The sequence below is a fragment of the Lacerta agilis genome, chromosome 11 (genome assembly GCF_009819535.1).
Source record: "Lacerta agilis isolate rLacAgi1 chromosome 11, rLacAgi1.pri, whole genome shotgun sequence".
NCBI classification, from domain to species: domain Eukaryota; kingdom Metazoa; phylum Chordata; class Lepidosauria; order Squamata; family Lacertidae; genus Lacerta; species Lacerta agilis.
The window spans coordinates 15,859,314-15,879,215 of record NC_046322.1 but is presented as its reverse complement, the minus strand read 5'-3'; the positions used below and the strand labels follow the sequence as shown (position 1 = coordinate 15,879,215).

The window sequence follows — 19,902 nt, the reverse complement described above, 5'->3', positions numbered from 1 at the left end:
CTGACTGGGGGTGATAGGAGTTATTTATTGCCAGGGATTTCTGTTTGGTGCGTTGACACTTTGCTGTAAAATAACCAAGAGGTGCCTAATCTTCTCAAGGGCCATATTCAGTCATGAAAAATCCACTGGGCACCATAAACCACACACACTCACATGTGCACACAGGAAGGTACACAGATCCCCAGCTCACCCACGCAGACCTGAGTCTGACATAATCCTTCCCCACATAGAGAAGATCCATGCGTGATCAGCTGTGGAGTGGGGTCACTGCCCCCTTGCTACGCATCAAACGATCCCTCTGAGGACAAGCTAGGGGTGATTGGTATCCCTATTGGTTTGCTGGGCTCCACCACCCCTAGTGGCGTGTCTGCTTAATTTCCCTTTGTTGTCATTGCAAAAATGGCTGAGCTCTTGGGGTGCCAGTGTAATTTGCATCGTCGGCCAGATCAGGCCCTTGAACTGGGTGCTAGGGCTGAGCTATATCTGGCTTTCAGCATCACGGTATATCACCAGCTAAACATCGCAATATACCAATATATCACAGTGTCTAGAATAAGGATGGAGGCATTGGTTGGCTTCATGGTTTCCGTCCGTCCCCCATCATGATTTTTGTTGGTGCCTCCTCTTGTGATTTGCTGCACCCTGCAGGAGGCAGGGGAGATCTGAGCCAGCTGACTTAACAGGGGCTGCAGGAATTGAGAGAAGCATTGGCTGGCTTCACGGTGTTTCCCACATTGTGATTTTTGCATAGCACACAATCACACACATCACGATCCACAATTTATTGCCAGGTCAAAAATTATAAAACCAGTGGAGTCACGATATGGACTTCAAACCAGTTTTGGATGATATATTGATGTTATCGCCCAGCCCTACTGGGTACTCCATTTTAAAAGATCACCCAGTGAGGCTTCCTCTCCACTTCTAGGCCAGTGTAATGGCTGGATTCCTGTGTTGGCTGGATTCCTGTGTAGATCCACTATTGATAATTACAGCCCTCATCATTTCCCTCCATAACCACCACCCCCGGCCAAGTAGAGACTAGATGTTTGCTTAAAAAGGGAAGGGAAATGGGAAGGGGAGAGGTAAAAGAGAGGTGAAGAAAAGCAGGCAGCAGAAAGAAAGAGAAAAGAGATGTTCCACTCACTTCTGGTACCCACCACTGGCACATGGCTCTAGACAGATTATATCTAAGGGAATTACATCCCTGGCAGAAGAAAGATTCACCACCTCTACATGTAGCTTGTTTTTCCTTAATTTACTTTAGGCATTTGGGGGAGGGATTCTTACTGTGGAGGCAGCATGTGGGAAGGGGGTGTTTCTGGCGCAATGGGTTAGTGCATCTGGCTGTTAACCAGAAGGCTGGTGGTTCAAGCCTACCCAGGAATAGCTGTGGGCAGGATCCCTGCATTGCAGGGTTCTGGACTAGATGAACCTCTGGGTCCCTTCCAACTTACAATTCTGTGATTCTGTATTCATTTTCCCCACCCCCAACTGGAACAGAGGTGGGGAATACAGTTTCTTGAAATCGGGAAAGCTGATTTCTCTTCTGAAGGCGGCCGGGGAGTGAAGAGGCAAGTCTCCCCTACCCACACTAAGTGGGTGCCTTTCCACTAAGAACACCCCCCATGTGCACCTGCAGTTAGTGAAGGGAAAGCAATACATGCATGCTGAGATTAGCAACAAAGAATATAGTGCAAAAAGAAATGGAAAGCAGAGTTTCGCCATGTGCGAAACCGAAGCAATGCCCTTCCGGTGCATGTCTTTGCTGGAGACAAAAAGACCAAGCGCTGGGAGGCCCAGCAAGTCAAGCACACCAAATGCAGGAACCGTGGGAAAGCAAGGTTGGAAACCATGCCAGTGCTAAGGGAAGGCATTTGTTTACAAGCACGGTCCTGGCCTTTCACGGCCATTTATGCAGATGAAGGAGCCAACGCATGAAGTGGCATCATTAGTCACGGTTCACGAGCCGTCCTCAAAAGGGTCAGAGCAGAAATAATGCATGCTAAGGGAAGTGGAGGAAGCCGCTGACCCAGCAGCCACTGGGGAAGAACCAGTTCAGGAACGACTAGCCATCATCTTCAGCATTGTGTGATGCTGCGTCCGTTGCCGGGCTGGATCAGTTCGGACTATAAGTGGACGATTAAGGGAAGGGCCGTAGCTGAGTGCAAAAGTGCATGCTTTGTGTGCAGAAGGTCATAAGTTCAATTCCTGGCATCTCCGATTAAAAACAATGAAGTAAGATAAGAGTTTCTGGGGAGCACAAATAGGGGAGAGTGCCGTGGAAACTCATGTTCTGCTGCTCCCCATTGGGGCATCTCAATGGCCACAGTGAGAACAGGATGCCGGACTAGATGATCCAGGAGAGCTCTTCTGTTCTTGTGCACTGCCTGTACGACATCAGACAGAATTATTCCCTAACCGTAACCCTGCTATTTGTCGTAGGTTCTGTACCAACTTGGGGGGGGGGACCTAGTTATGAATACAGTTGTGACTTAGCATGCTTAAGAGCTGAGAAGAACAGCTTGCACTCAATAAAAGCATTAATTCAAATTGCTCTCTTCCAAGTATAATCACAGGTTGGTTTTTGTTTTGTTTTGTTTTTGTTTTGGGTACTCTCCACTTCATCAAACACTTTTTGTTAATGATGTGGAACCATCACGTTGCAGAACAGCTAATTTGCATAACTTGTTTGCTCTTGATTTCATGTGTTGCCTTTCATTTCCTGACAGGTCTTTGTGTCCTAAGTTTAAAAAAAAACAAAAACAAATAAATAAATTGCAATTTCTTAAAATGAGAATGTAGCCTAGGAGAGTCTGTGATCATGTTTTTGTCTGCGTTTTATCCTGAGTCTCAACAGGCAGCTGCCTATGGAAATTAACTCCCTGTGGAAATCAATGCATAATCATAAGTCCATTTATACCACTGTGCAAACTCAAACCTCTCTCCTTGCTCTCTCCTTCTTCTTTGGCGATCACTCATAGTCAAGTAAGATTGTCTTCCATAAACACGGTTTTAGCAGTGAGTCCGTAAGTGACTGTGGAGGCCAATTCTGGATCCACACGTCCTTCCACAGTGGGGACATAATTTTCCATGATGAGTGTTTGCCAAATGTGCCTTCCTCTTTGCGTGTTTCTCCCTTTCATCCTGAGTTTGAGCGTCTTCAGAACCCATGACATCTTTGGTAAAGGCTGTTCTCCAATTGGAGTGTTTGCAGGCCAGTGTTTCCCAGTTGTCAGTGTTTATACTACATTTTTTTTAGATTTGTGCTGAGAGAGTCTTTGAACCTATTTTGTTGACCACCATCATTATGCTTACCATTTTTATGTTGGGAATAGAGTACTTGCTTTGGAAGACGATAATCAGGCATCCGCCCAACATGACCGGTCCAACAAAGTTGATGTTGAAGAATCATTGCTTCGACACTGGTGATCTTTGCTTCTTCCAGTACACTGGCATTTGTTCACCTGTCTTCCCAAGTGATGTGTATTTTTTTTCGGAGACACCTTTCATCCCCTGTGAAGAGACATTGGACAGGAACTGTTCAGTATGCCTCATCTTGAAATGTCTCATTTTAAACCCTGAGACTTGTCATTGAGTTCTGACTTAAGGCCATTTTTTCCAGGATATCTTTTCTTTTCGGGTGGTGGGGTGTGTGTGTGTGTGTGTGTGTGTGTGTGTGTGTGTGTGTGTTGTTTAGACGTGAACATATCATTGCTCTAACTTTGCCCAAGCAGGATCTGCTGTCAAGCTGAGATCTGTTGGGACTTCATTTCAGAAGGCTGCATGTCAAAATAACTTGTCAAGATTCTGTCTTTTGAGCACGGCTGTCCTGCAGAGCAGATTGCCAGTTATTCAGCGTGTAATTGCATTGCCCTGAAATCCCAGAAGAACTTCAGAATGTTCAGGGCTTTCTTGCTTTCTCCAGTAACATATAGCCTCACTAACCTGCTTCAGTCCTCTGGGGATGTATATTCTGCACAAAATTTACCTTCCTGCCTTCACCATCAGGTTTTCAGACGGAAAGAGGGCAAGGAAAGGGAAAGCTGCATGAAACAAGGTGAGGCTAAGGCTTGTTTAGGGCAGAGAACAGCAATGTGTTAAGTCCCTAGGTAACACAGCATCCTTTGGGTGACTGAATGCATTTTACTGGCAGCAGTGGCGAATGACTGCTTTACACAGTATGTGTGTGAAAGGTAACTGCAACCTGCCTTCATCTTAGGCAAATTTACTGTCTGCCTCAAGCTTTATCTTCATTATTTCTTTTCTATCCTGCCTTTCTACTCACCAAAGTAGTGCTCAAGGAGGCTAACAGCATTCAAACTACAGCAAAACAGTCAGCAAAGTGAAACAGCAGAGAGCAGATCTAATTAAAACAGACACAACCTAGAAATTAAAATTAGGGGAAAGACCACCTGAACAAAATGTTCTGACCCTGACAAAACAGTAAAAGTATTTAAAGGGAACACAAATGCAACCCTGGAACTAAAAGTACCAAGCATTAAAAAAAACCCACAAACCACCATCAACTAGTTTCCAAATCCACAAGTTATCCCCAAGTGTGCCCTTTATTGTTAGTTAATATGTTATTTCCCCTTTAAATAAAAGCAAACTCTGGGAAAAGAGAGGGAACGGGCAGACATTAGGACAACTGAGAAGAAGGTTTAGGATGGTAGACTCCTGTTTTAGGCCTTGGTTAAACCGCAGAAGCAGTTCTGTAAGAGATTAAAAGTTAATTTATTCACATCTGGAACGTAACATGACACGACCCACTTCACTATATATGAACAGAAGAACAATATTTGTTTTAAACTGATTTAAAATATTTTATTTTTAAGTTGCTGTAGCCCACTCTGGGACAACATGGATGGGTGTTGTTGTATAAGCTCTGGTGAGCCACTGGGAAGGATTGCAGGTCTTCTGCTTCCTGGCACTTAGGATTCTGATGCAGGCTTTGTGTGTCCCTCCGTCTTACTCTTGGAGGGACGCGGGTGGCGCTGTGGGTTAAACCACAGAGCCTAGGGCTTGCTAATCAGAAGGACCGTGGTTCGAATCCCTGCGACGGGGTGAGCTCCCGTTGCTTGGTCCCAGCTCCTGCCAACCTAGCAGTTCAAAAGCACGTCAAAGAGCAACTACAGTGGTACCTTGGGTTACATGCGCTTCAGGTTACATATGCTTCAGGTTACATACTCTGCTAACCCAGAAATAACGCTTCAGGTTAAGAACTGAAATGGTGCTCTGGCGGCACGGTGGCAGCCGGAGGTCCCATTAGCTAAAGTGGTGCTTCAGGTTAAGAACAGTTGCAGGTTAAGAATGGACCTCCAGAATGAATTAAGTACGTAACCAGAGGTACCACTGTAGATAAATAGGTACCACTCCAGCAGGAAGGTAAATGGCGTTTCCATGCGCTGCTCTGGTTCGACAGAAGCGGCTTAGTCATGCTGGCCACATGACCTGGAAGCTGTATGCCGGCTCCCTTGGCCAGTAAAGCGAGATGAGCGCTGCAACCCCAGAGTTGTCTGCGACTGGACCTAACGGTCAGGGGTCCCTTTACCTTTATCTTTACCTTTACTGTCTTGCTCTTCCTCCTTCTAGCATCATATCCAGTTGCTTATGCCTCTGTAGCTGATTGCCCAAAGTGCTTACTCTGCAGGAATAGCAACCACTGAATTGCTTGCAGTAAATATGTTTTTCTGGTTTAAGAACGCTGTGATTTTTCCAGGGCTCATTTTCTCAGTCAGTCACCCAGCAGTAATAGTTTCGTTCATAGAGATGTGTCATGGCTAGCTTCCCCCTGTGCCCCACCAACTGCGATTTACACTGTGCTTCCTGGAAGGCATTTTGTGAGGGCAAGGTTATACAGGATGTGGCATCAGCTCATAAACAAAATAATTGCTGCGCAATAAACTAGATGTTAAAGGTTATTGGCCTAAGCGTAAACCGACAGACACTGTTACAATGCATGTGTCTGAACCCAAATGCATATCCGTAACACATATATTCCACACACACCCTTACCAAGAAGTTTAGGACCTTTTGCTAGACATGTGCTTGCCCCCCGTCTCATGCCTGCAAGGAGTTCTCAAACAAAATAATGAAAAATGTTGGTTTATTACATGAAAAGGAAACGACAGAATATGGTAGCTCTCCCCAACCTGATGTTCTCAGTGTGCTCTGGACTCAAACACCCATCAGCCCCCAGCCAGCATTCGCAGTGGTCAGAGTTGCAGGTCAAGGTATCGTGCTCCCAGACCCCTACCCCAGATAAAGACCACAACTTTATTGAATACAGATGGAAGAGGTTTGGCTTGGGCTTGTGGCAATCGAATAATTCCGGCCTGCTCACCGGAAGTGACACATAGGTCGATCCAGGCGTGTTTTCCTAAGACTTACCGGTATATCAAATAGGGTGCCACCCGCAGGGACTGCCATCTGGGGGAGTGTCTTCGGCCCAGGCCCCACCTGGGCACACGGACATGACCACAGGTGCAGGCTGTTTAAATGGGCAGGGAGCAGACACCAAGGGATGCTTTCTCCATCCGTTGCCTCCGCCCCCTTGCCTAACCTGCATCCAGACCTGCATTCCCATTCACCAAAACTGGGATGCAGGCCAAGATCCAGCTCCTGATAGGTGGCACGGGCTTACGCCCACGCCACCAATCAGGAAGGGGCTCTGATGCCAGGATTCCCTCTGCCATCCCGCAACACCACTCAACAAAAAGGGGTGAGCAAATTTGTAGTCCAACCATAATGGAGTGCCACAGGTTCCCTCCCATCTATGCTTCCAGAGAAGACCAGAAGACTACCAGGAAAGGCTTAAGGAATTTAAATGGAGAATACTTGAGACTTCACAGAGTGCCTTGCTTATAAAGACTGTGTCTTTTAATTTGGTTTAGGCTGAGGAGAGGACAGAACTGAGTAGGATCACGTTCTTGTTTAAGCTGCAAACCATCTTGTAAGCAATTTACTAGGATGCATTAATCATAGGTGCTTGACATGGTCTGTAGCGGACGTGTAATTCCACCTTGCGGTAAGATCTTGCTTCAATTCTATTTGAAACCTAATCAGCTGTTTGATGCTGCAATGAAACCAATTTGGGGAGGAAACAGGAACCTACAGTATTACATTTCACAGAACTGAAATACCTTCATTTTCAATTTAAAGGTTTCCTGTGATTTATTATTATTATTATTAAACTGGCACACAAGTTTGCTTTATATGACATATTCATTACCCACACTCTTGAGTTTAAGAAATAAAATCAATAAACTTTGCTACACTCTGGGCAAACTGAATCATTAGCAGCACCATCATTTAAACCATTGGACTCAGCAGCAATTGGGCCTACATCACTGCATCAGTTTAGGAAGGAATTGTTAGAGATTTCAAAGTGCCTACGTGCAGAAAGTCAGCTTATCACCTCTGTAGCAATTACCAGTTGGCAGAAAGCCAAGATCTGCTCTCCCTCTAGACCCTTAGCAACGACCTGTGATTGGTCAATGAGTTCCTAAAGAATGAGCTCTGTGTGAGAGCTTGTGTGGTAGTGGTAGTTGTTAGTAGTGTACTGTACTGAAGGTTGAGAGAGAGAGACAGAGAGGGAAGGTTTTATGTTTTGTTTCTTTTATTTGTAAAGTCTGTACATAGTAACTTATGGATACTAGTTGCTTCAATAAATACTGTATATAGTTATCCAAGTGAGTTGCTGTGCTGAGATCCTGCGTTGTGCTGTCCAGTTAATGCTCTACAGCCAGAAGCTTCAAGAAAACCTGCGGTTAACTCTGCTGTGTCCAGGACTACGTTATTTCCTGACACTAAATCTTAAGAGGAATGGCCTTTTAAGAGTCAAGGGAAAGGATCATTTCATTTATGAGGAGTCACTGTCACAGTCACTGTGCTGTTGATGTGCTCAGGAGGATACTGTTCTGCTTGGAGTAGGCGAGAACAATTAACAGTCTTTTTGCATTCCTCATTGACATCTTTCTTTGCAGGGGGTCAAAGAATCACACAGTATGTCTGAATTCCCCTGTCAGATTTCCCCATAGGAAATGGCTTATAAGGACAAGTAGATGACAACCTTGCAGTGACTGTCTTATCTTTCTTTTTAATTTGTATCCTTTCCCTTCCCCAAAAAAGAACTGCATGGGGTTATTCTGTTTCATCCTCTCACCAGTGAGGCAGGCTAGGTTGAGATACAGTGGCTGCTTCCAGGTGACCTGTTTATTTAGCATCCATCCTGATTGGTTTGCAAGGAAGTGAGATGACACCAGCTATTCCTCGAGCACTCATTCTGATTTGTTTGCAGGGAGGTTAGATGAGGCCGTGTCAAATGAGTGTTCTTCTACACTTCTTCATTCACTTTTCCATCACGTTCCTTATAGCAAAAACTCTGGTCTTTGGGGGAAGCGGGCTTGTTGTGCAAGAGCTCCAGATCAGCTTTAGTTGTGCAGCCTGAATTTGCTGCCATGTGATTGAATCCCACTTGAAAATAGCCACAGTCTGGAAGCACCCAGTAACTTGTGCATTGTCACCTACAACCAGGATGGCCAGATGTGAAAACAGGGCTCCCAGACCTTTAATAGCTGTGTAGAAGATGGAAATTCAGTAACTTAAATGTGCAGGAGGCCTGCCATCTTTTGCATTTTGTCACTGTAGATAGGGCCAAAGTGCACATTGGGTGAGAGATCTAGAATCCAGCTGTATTCTCTCTCTCTCTCTCTCTCTCTCTCTCTCTCTCTCTCTCTCTCTCTGTGTGTGTGTGTGTGTGTTCAGAGGTTGCCATTTGTACCAAACTGCCTTGGGAAGGTATTCAACTGGATAGCTCAGTTGGTAGAGCATGATAGCCTACTCTTAATTTCAGAATAATGAATTCAAGCCCCACACTGGGCCAAAAGATGGCATTGCAAAGGGTAGTTCTAGATGACTCTCATGGTTCCTTCCAGCTCTACAATTCTATGATTATCCATATGCTCTTTTCCTAATTAAAAATCGCTTCTCAAGCTGCTTGTTTCCCCCACAGGTTAAAACTGCTCAGTACAAAAAAAAAAATTAGGCTATGTAATTTAAATGAAGGTATTTTACCTGTGCATTTGCAGACATTGGTTTCGTGTAAATTTCTTATCATGAGAATATGGTGTAGTTTTGACAGACGCTGCTTGTTGCATTGTTGCAGAGGCAGCTGTATCAGAAAAGGGTGTGTGTGTTGAGGGCTGAAGTTTCTTCTCTCTCTCTGCCTGTTGAACACTGTAATCTGGGTAATTGGAGACTCTGTTCCATTTTCTAGGAAAAAACATGTATTTCTTCTTTTGTAGAGAGTATTGACTGCATGGTCTGGTGCATGTTTAGATGCTTCTGTAAGCAAAGAAATGAGGTTCGCAAAAGCTTCCTTTTTGGAATAGCTAAAACGTCATGTGGGCTTTTGTTGCTGTCGTTGTTGCCATATAACCTAAGTAAGTTAAATATGAAAGAACAGAAGAAACTGCTTTATACTAGGTCAGATTAATGGTCCACTTAGTCCATTCTTGTCGACTCTGACTGGTGGTGGCTCTTCAGGACCTAAGTCCGGAAGAGATCTTTCCCATCACCTGGCACCTGGTTTGCTCAGGTGAAGATAAGGGATTAGATCTGGTGTCTTAAGCTTGCAAAGCTCACTGGTCTCTTACCGGTCCTGCTTTCTGTTGATTAAGGTTGCAGTTCCTCAGGCTTCAGCATCTTGGAGATGAGAGAAACATACAAAGTCTATGTCAGGTTAGCTGCTCCATTTTCCAATGCCAGTCCTATCATGCTCTAAACATCCATTGAAAAAGAGGAGGGGGGTGGGTTGGCAGAAAGAGAGAGAGAAAGTAGGTTGCTGTGCCCACTCTTGACTTTTCCCCTACCCCCCCCCCCCGCTGTAGTCCCACTCACCACTGGCTTGAGCCACATCTACGTACCGGTACATGCAGCTCCTGAGAGATCCCCCCCCCCCGATTACACACACACATACATACATATACATATACATACACACATACACATACACTCAGAACAGTTAAAAATAGATGCCATTAACAGATTTTCTTAAACAAGCAACCTTATCAAATTTTGATTATGTTCCTGCCTATTATTCTGCATCATCTTACAATATTCCATCTTGCATAACCTTATTTTCCCCGTAAACCCCATGATTAATTTTACAGATATCTCACTATGTTTTCAAATATCATGTGCCTCTTATGAAACAGACAGATGCACCATGCCACAAATCATCAAATAATTATTACTCCCGGAAAGCAATATTATTACTAAGAGTGTGCATCGGCTATGCATGTACAGTATCGCAAATTAGGAGGTGAATTGGGCTGATTGGGGCAAAGCTGCCATGTTTCCAAGTCAGATCATGCCTGTGAATTTCAACCAATTCTTTCAGAAAATGAAAAAGTTGTTGTTTTTAAAAAATCAAACTTTAGATTCTGTGCAAAAAAAAAAAGTCTTGGGTGTATCTGACTACAATTTGTAGCCATTTCAAAATATTCCATTATAGCGATGGTGGGTCGGGGAGGCAACAGCTTTGTTTTTTAAGAGGCCTAATCTGGTCTCAAACAAAGAGTTGAATTAGAAAGGCACAGAGTGGACCTGAAAGAAACCAGGGTGTTTCCCAAAGCTGCAGATTCAGATACAAATCCAATTTTGTGGCTGATGCACACCCCTAATTTTAAACCCCAAATGAATTCTTGTATATCCTTTCATTCTAGCTGGATTAATCTTGTCCCAGTGCATAGGAGAACAAAAGTGACTTTCATAAAAGGAAAATATCATTTACTTGCTCACAAAGCCAAGGACAACTTCTAGGGCATATAAAATTCCTTTCCCCACCCTCTATGGATATACATAACTTCAGATTGGTTCTTTCTCCACCCAATTCCCTATATTTAGAATATGATTAGGACAAAACAAGAGGGAAAATTCCTCATCACAAGCCTTTCAGAAATAGACAAAGGAACCATTGATCTCACAATATGCAAACCACCTAAATCTTTTTACATGAGATGCAACCTTGAAAAGATAAAAATGTATAAATTAGAGCTGTTTCTAAATGCAGCAGATAATATAATCCTCTGTTGCAATTCAAGAACTCTTAAGAAACTGGAAGTGTAAGCGGCTAAGAATTCAGTGTAATCCGGTTTACTGCATGGCTTGAGACACAGGGCAGTTAAGCTGAACAATTCTATTGTACGGGTGATATCCAACATCAGTTATACTCAGAATTGACCCCTTCAGATCAATGGACTGAAAGTTGGCTGTCACCCTATGTCTTCACCAGCTGCTTTTCCTGGGATATTAGCCAGAATAGTTATGACAGTCCAACTCCACCCATCATTCCTGGTGATTTGTATCTCTGAATAGGGTCTTGGATTTTGTTCTAGAAAATGTCCCAAGACAGATATCTCAAGGAACCTTCGGTCCAATTCAGTTGAAGTCAATTACTTTTAGGTCCAACTGATTTCAATGGGAAAGCAGAAGCTTAACTCTCTCATTAAAATCTACAGGAGTTGACAGTGCTTAAAGTTGATGGAGTCAGCTACCGGTATATGGTCCTTTCCCTGCTTCTAATAATACTTATTTGCAAAAGAGAGAGAGGAAAAAATACAAAGTGTCCCATGACACCTCCCCCCATCTCCTACTGTTCTGTTGTGTACATGTACTGTAAATAACATCATAAAAGTGGTCTATGGAACGTATGTTCACCTGGGGAGGTTCTGTGCTCTACCCTAGGTGGGTCTGACTTGAACCATTAGCCTCGGGCCTCTGTGGATATGCTGTAGATCAACATCAGAAGATGTTTATCTCCCGAAGCTTACTTGACTGGCCCTACTCATTGCTCTTATGCCAGGGGATCCTACTGAAGATAAACACTTTCAGGTCCCATCACCATAATGTAAAAAATATGCTGTTGGACCAGACCAAAGGTTTATCTAGTCCAGCTTCTGTTCTCTTAGTGGCCAACCAGGTGCCTTTGGGATGGCTACAAGGAGAACAAGAGTACAGTAGCACTCTCTTGAACATATTTCCCAACAACTGGTAATTCAGAGGAATTCTGTCTGTGATAGCCACTGATATCCTTATCCTCCATGAATTGTCCAAACCCTTTTTAAAGTTGTCTAGATTGGTGGCCATTATGACCTCCCATGGGAGGAAATGTCATATTGTAACCATGCACTGTGTGTACTTTTGTGTGTGTGTGTGTCTATCCTGAATTGTCTGCCACAGGTTGGGTCCTGGGTTTTACTATATTATGACAGAGGGAGGGAGAACTTCACTTTCTCTATTACACTATGCATAATTTTATACATCTGTAGCATGTTCATTCCTTGCTCTCCTTGACATTTGCCTAAGCAGCAGTCCCTCCTTGCATCCCTGCTTTTAGCTTGGAAGTGGCTCAGAAATAGACCAAGCCAACCTGTTTCTTTAGATTGGCATCATTCATTGGGGGGGGGGCTGCTTGTCTCGCCTTAAACAGCCTGGGCAGTTTGTTTTGTGTGCTGCTCCCAGCAAGGCCAGCATTCTGTTGAACCTGAAGATTGCTCCCAAATAGTCTGCGACATTAAGATAACCTTGCCTTGCCTAGGAGTGACAATAAAAAAACTTTGAGCTGCAGAAGGAACAGCAGAATTATATCCCCAAAACTGGGCTGGGGTGGGGGAATGGACATTCTCTGGTTGAGAATGATTTATTGGGGATTCTAATAAAGAACTGAACAAAGAGCAAGAGTTCATACAAAATGGAAAAAGTGCTTTTGTTAAAATGATGGCCCATGTAGAGCTGTAATTCTTATGGAAATAACTTCACTCGCCTGAATAACATGGGCTCTATCAGCAGCTGCAGGTAAGCTTCAACGCTGATTAGAAAGCTGTTTGGTTATTCCACTGAGGCACTTGCATATAACTCAAAAAATCTGCCCGATTTGTCAAACCCTTAACGACCCCTGTAGCTTGCCAATATTGGCATTTGTCCTTGTCTCCAACAATTTCATTGGCCTTGCCATCCACAACATTTCCCCGAAGCACAAGCAGCTAGGAGGGTGCTTTGTCAACCTTCCTTTCCGAGCACAATGGATTTCTGCACTGACTGCGCAATCTCCTATGTGGAAATGCCTACGTCATGCGGAACGGCTGCCAACAGGTCTCACCACTCAGCACATCACAAGTGCTCACCCAAAATGCGTAAGACATTTTGATGCCTGGAGGAAGGGCCGTCACTCAGCAGGAGGGTATGGTCCCAGGTTCAGTCGCTGGCATCTTCATGCGGAAGGTCCCAGGTTCAGTCGCTGGCATCTCCATGTAGAGTTGGGAGACAACACAGCCTGAAACCCTGGAGAGCTGCTGCCAGTCTGTGTGGACAATACTGAGCTAGATGGACCAATGGTGTGACTGACTGAGCTATTGTCCTCCTTGGGCTGGGTGTGCTTAGAACCGTGTACCTGTGCTGTTTTCTGGGATTTTGTGGTAACAAAGCTGTGCCTCCACCTATGGAGGAAACACCATAAGCCTTCACTGATCTCTTCCTTCAGAAATCTCAGGTAAATGCTGCCTCTGGAAGTTCTCACTCCTCTGGAATATAGGAAACCTGGGAATGTGCTCATACCAAGTCAGAACTTTGGTCCATCCAGTTCAATATTTTTACTGATCGGGATTTTGGGCAGAGGACTCTCCCAGCCTCACCTGGAGATGCTGGGGATTGAATCTGGGACCTTATAGATGCCAAACAGATGCTTTACCAGTGAACTACAGGCCTTTTGGTTATCATCAAGTCCCCTCCGTACCACGGATGAGTCCAGGGCTGACCAGGCTTTCCCTGGCTGCTATTTATAGAATAAAAAGCATGCTCATTAATTTCATTCATGCAATTAACATCACATCTAGTATGGCCCTAAGTGTTAGGGTGCAACGTGCACAACATAATGTGCTGTACAATGTTTCCTTTAATGCAGAGTGATCTCTTCTAAAACTTTGCAGCTGGCCCTTCTGGCAAAAGCAGGCTCCGCAGTTTGTGAAGTTATTGGTTTCGCATACCGGCTCGCCTCCCTTTTTCCTCCTTGGTGATAATCAGGAGAGGCAAGCTCCAGCCTTGTTTCTGTCAGTGTGCCCGTAACATTCTTATGGAAAGCACAGCAGATTGTGCAGCTGTTTCTTTCCAGCACCTGGGAAATGGAGCAAACTGCAATCATAAAGTCAGAAACAATCCCTTTTCTCACAAGCCCAGCGATTAAATTTGTGGCTGGCAGGATGACGGATAGCGACAGAGAAATATTTCTTCCTCCCTAACTTTACTCGTCGCCCAAGACTATTTTTTTGGCAACTGAGGCAGAAAATGCAAATGGTGCTTCTTTGCAGAAGTATAATTAAATGTCCAAAAATTTGCATCCCTTAAGAGTGTACCAGTTATGTCAACTGAGACTGAGCAAGTGTAGAAGGAAGCAGAAACCACCCTGTAGCCATCTGGGCAACTCCTTCTGCACTCTGGCTAAAATGGCTTACTTTATGGTCCTCTGTTTGAAGGGCTGCCCAGTCCCATTTAAAGATAAAGAGTTGTAAGAAGGGAGAGCAAGGGCCTGGGAGTTGCCAATCAGCAATTCACACCTAAGCAGCAGACACAATCTTCCCTGCTAGGATGAGATTTTAATTCTATTTAAATTACACTAATGACTTCTAAATGCACATCTTTAAGTGCTGTAAAGTCCTTAAAGAGACTTAAGCATTTGCTTTCCCGTTGAAATCAGTGAGAATTAACTTTAGGTGGATTGGGCCCCTCAAGAAACCCAGAAAGTCTTACAGAGGTTTCCAAACTGTTTTCAAAGGCAGCCCCACACCCAGGAGCGTAACAAGGGGCGGCGGAGGGGGCGGGGGGCCCCAGGCAGTGCCCCTGCTGGGGGTGACACATCGGGGCAGCCCCGCCCCCTGGGCTTTATTTATTTATTTCCTTTTAAGGCTATTTTCGGCACTACTGGGGTGGAGCTGCAGTGGCAGCCAGCGAGGAGGGGTGTCACCCCTCTCGCTGGCCGCCTATGCGGCTCCACCCTGGCAGCGCTGAAAATAGTCCCCTCCCCATTCCAGCGGCGGAGCTTGGCATGGAGGCAAGGGGCTGGCCAGCGAGGTGGGCTGCCTCCACCTCCTCGCTGGCCTGCCCCTTTCCTCTGTGTCGAGCTCCGCTGCTGGCGGGCTTGCGGAGCCGGGGCATGGAGAGGGGCGGGCCAGCGAGGAGGGACACCCCTCCTCGCTGGGCTGTCCCTCTCCCTGCCCCAACTTGCGCTCTGCCAAGGGAGCCCGGGCGGCGGATTCGGGAGTCTTTGCAGACCCCTTCGTGCAGTGGCTGCTCACGCAGGCACGAGCAGCCGCGGCATGAAGGGGTGCCGCCGCCGCCCGGCACCCCCAGGGGGCGGGGCGCCGCATGTGTCATGACATCATGATGCAAGCACGCACCGTGATGCCCCACCCCCAGGGGGGCCCCTTGGCTTCCCGCCCCAGGCAGCCAAAGAACGCCCCTGCCCACACCCAATGCACTGCAGTAGTCTATCAAAGCATTGCAAAACCTAGGCTGTTTCTTTCTATGAGGAGATGAATGGCACATCCATCACTTGAGAACCTAGTAACAAGGCTGGATCTAGGACACAGGTGGGCAGCCTGGGGACTGCACATGGTCCCTGGCCTCATTTTGTGTAGCCGCCTTGATATTTTATGTACAGGTAGGTGGCCGTGTTGGTCTGCCATAGTCAAAACAAAATAAAAAAAATTCCTTCCAGTAGCACCTTGGTCTCTAAGGTGCTACTGGAAGGAATTTTTTTTTATTTTGTTTTGATATTTTATGATATCGCAATACAGCCATACCTCAATAAACAAAAGCAAACAAACAAATGAGATTCTAATCTGAGATGGCTGTGATGTCATGGACAGGCTGGATGCAGAGGAGTGAAGGGTGGCACCAGCGGGGAACCCCCAGGGGATTGGTGGTGGGACAATGATGAGTGGTCAGAGGGAGAAGAGGGAGCACACTGGGGGGGAGGAAATGTCGGAAACTGAAGAGGTAACAGGGCTTAGTGAGAAGGGTATGTGTGTGGCACAGAGAAGTCAGGAACCAGAATTAGAAGTGGAAGCAGGAGAAGAGGGAGTTAACTTCACTGACACAGTGTGATTTATTGCTGACCTCCTGATTCCCACCCCTGACACATGGTAGAAACTGAACTGGGGCATGTATGTGTCTTTATTCTTGCCACCCTTGGCTCCTTGGGGAGGAAGGATGGGATATAAATAATCAACAAATAATCTATAGGTTTAAATGAGTAAGACCACAGTAAAATGAAAGTTTACAGACCACAAGGTTTCAGCTGGTCTTACTGGGCCCCATGGAGACTCAGCTGCCTGTTTAAAATACAGTTCAGAGAAGAGGGGTCTTCTTGCCAGCCTAGATGATTGACTATCAGCTCCCCCACTTTCCCTCAAGAGGACACTGGCAGCAGCAAAAGGGAAATGCTGGACAAGACATTGATGGTGAGTCCACTTTCCCAGTAGCCTCCCAGAAGTTCCAGCTGCTTTTGAGCTGAAAATATGGGAATTAACTCCATGTTGGATGATGTAACTTGCATACTTCTTTCACTTAAAAAAAAAAGTTTGAAAAATTAATCAGTGGTTGTTTTCGTTTCTCCTTTTCCCTTGCTAGTTTGGATTCTGCCAAGCTTGCCATGTCAATCAAACCTGCAACTTCTTCTGTTTTTAGTTATATTATGTTCTGAGGTTCCTAATTTTTAATAAGAGGACAAGTTGTACGGAGTCATAACAACCTGTAAAAATGCAACGTGGTGGGTTGTTGTAAAGTCAAGGAAATGTCTGCAGTACAGTGTGCCCTGAAGTAGCAGGGTAAGTAAATGCTTGAGTAGGCAAATAATTAAAACGCTCATCCGTTACATGCCAACTCTCACATTTCAGGCTGTAGAGATCCTGGAGGACAGTACAGTAGCTAATGAATATATCATAAGAACCGTACGCGGAGTCAACGGATGCCTCGGTGAAGTGGGAACGTGTCTGCACAAATTGTACAAACAACTTTAGTGAGCCGGGGAGGTGGGGGGTAGGGAATTGGCACACAAAAAGGAAAAGGATAGGTAGCTGCTAACACTGGGTATAAGTGTCCCCCCCCCCCCGCTTAACACAGGGCAGAACAACTTAGCAAACAGATGTTTACAATCCCATGTGTGCAGGAATAGTTCAAATACAGGGTGAAGCACTTGTTCTAAGGAAGTATCTGTGAGTGCGAAGGAAGTGCAGTTCACTTTTTCTGTGCCTGCTGATTCTCCTCTGCAAACCCGGCATTCCCCTCCAAATGGATTTGCTTCTGGTTTCAGAGCACAATGGGAAAGACAGTAATAACCTGGTGGAGCATTTAAGTGGGGGGAAACCAGCCACAAGGGACAGGGGTGGGTATCCTGCCCCTGCCCCTGCCAGAAAGACACATACCTCATAGTTAAGTCTTTAGTGACAAAGAAGCACTTACAGTGGTTCCAGATATGCGCGCACACAGGGGCCGCAACTCATAGGGATTGAGGTGACTTCAGCCCCCCTAAAATTGATGGGCAGCTTGTGTTGCCACTGCTGCAATGCCTGCCAGTCCACTGGCGCGAGGCCTGCCAGGCTGCTGCCGGCACCGCAAGGACTGCCAAGCTGCTAGGCTGCCAGTGCCAGTGTACTTCAGGAAGCTGGCGTCAGAAATGTGCTTCCGGAAGTACGGCGGCGGCTTCCAGAAGTGTGGTGACAGTGGCTCACTGTTTTTGCATGAGCTGGGAACGTGGTGGCATGGGTCCTCCTCTTCCTCCTGCCGTGGAGGGGAAGCAGCTCTTGGCCTGCGGCAGTGGCAGGAAGAGGAGGAGGAGCCACCAGCCACGGGAACCAAGTTGTCAGGTGATACCCAGATGCCCCATGCAACATGTCCAGGCGTTGTGCCCGACACACACTTCTAGCCTCTAAGCTAGAAGTGACACACACACAGCTGGTCACAGTCTTCCCCACCATGGTGAGATATAGAATATCTCCATTTAAATCATCGCCATTCTTTGTAAATTGGCATCTGCACATTTTAATGTGCTCTGCGACACAATTTCCCACATTGCTTTACCAGATCATAAAGAGGCGTGATTTGCTAGATGTGGATTTTCTCCCTGCAGCTGGGCTTATCTCAAACCGACTTTTGCCAGGATGAAAATGTGAGATCTTTTGCATGCTGTGAGAGTGGAACTGCCCCCAAGCCCAGCCTAGCCCAGCTCCCCCTGAAAAGAACTCCAGCTGAACTCGAGACAATCGGGGCAACAATAGCAGCTGGCATTTTGAAAGCTGTGTCATGCATTTTTATTACTTTAATGTGCTTAGGAAGAATTGAATTGCCCTTTTGCGTCTTAATATCTTTATTCAAGGGTTGGGGTTGGATTGGGTTGGGAGGGGGACTGTAGCATGTCAGCAGACTAGTGGAAAAGTGATTTCCCTGATGTTTTTATAGAAAACTGTCCGACATGGGCCTGGAACAGGAGAGTCTTGCCGACCGCTGTGACTCATCCTAGCATAGGAATGGTTGATAAGATTGGAAGAACTGCAATTGTTGGTTTTTTAGATCTCAGAGTCATGCAAATAAAGGTAAAAAAATGTGAAATTCATGAGATAAAATCTAGGGGCAAGGAGGTAAAACTAGTTATGATTCAACATAAATGAAATAAGAAACAGTTCACACATGGTGTTTTAACTGCTGGTTCAGTGTATTTGGTCCATCCTGACATCTGTCAGTGGTGTATTAGAATTGCTTCACATGTCAAAAAGCTGGTGATTATGTTATATATATATATATATATATATATATATATATATATATATATATATATATAATACACATTTTGTTCCTACTTTGCCTTCACACCAAATACGTCTTCCTGTAGGTGGTGTGCAAAATTTTGGCTGAATGGTGAATGATTCAGGCAGCAAAAGGGTAATTAATAAGGCAGCTCAGCACTAATACACCATAATATATGGGGGTTAGCACAGATCTTTTGGTCTACATCTGCTGCCAACCCCAGCTAGCATGGTGAATGGTTAAGGGTGATTGGAGTTATACCGGTAGTTCATTACACTGGCTACCCCAGCCATAGAGCGTATGGAAAATAATATGTGTTATATCCTTGCTAAAAGGGTAAACTATCACACAGGTACACTCCAACTTAGATTTGCAATGAAGTGCAATATTTATATGAGAATACAGCCCCAAAGAGGGATGTGGGTGGCGCTGTGGGTTAAACCACAGAGCCTAGGGCTTGCCGATCAGAAGGTCGGTGGTTCGAATCCCCGCAACAGGGTGAGCTCCTGTTGCTCAGTCCCTGCTCCTGCCAACATAGCAGTTTGAAAGCACATCAAAGTGCAAATAGATAAATAGGTACTGCTCCAGCAGGAAGGTAAACGGCCTTTCTGTATGCTGCTCTGGTTTGCCAGAAGCAGCTTAGTCATGCTGGCCACATGACCCGGAAGCTGTACGCTGGCTCCCTCAGCCAGTAAAGCGAGATGAGCGCTGCAACCCCAGAGTTGTCCACGACTGGACCTAAAGGTCAGGGGTCCCTTTACCTTTACAACCCCAAAGAAAGAATATCAGAAGTCCTGCTAGTCCTCCTAGAGCCATGATGGAAGTTCCTTTTTTTGTTCCTTAGGCAACTTTTTTTGTTTTAACCCAAGTGAAGTTTCCTCCACAAGGTAAGTGTCAGGGAACTGTCCCCGGCGCAGCGCAAGGTGGTGGAAGGGCTCTCGGGATGCTACAGAGAGGACCGGCCCCACCTGACCAGCAGCACCTCCTCCGGCAGCAGAGGAAGCAGCGAGGCTTCCAGTGGGGAGGGGCACGCATTTCAGG

General features: G+C 45.6%; 1 protein-coding gene across 1 annotated transcript in view; it reads left to right on the top strand.

Moving 5' to 3' along the window:
- Positions 1-19,902, top strand: part of ADAMTS12 (ADAM metallopeptidase with thrombospondin type 1 motif 12) — a 103,356-nt gene that overhangs the window by 10,151 nt on the left and 73,303 nt on the right. The window lies entirely within an intron of this gene.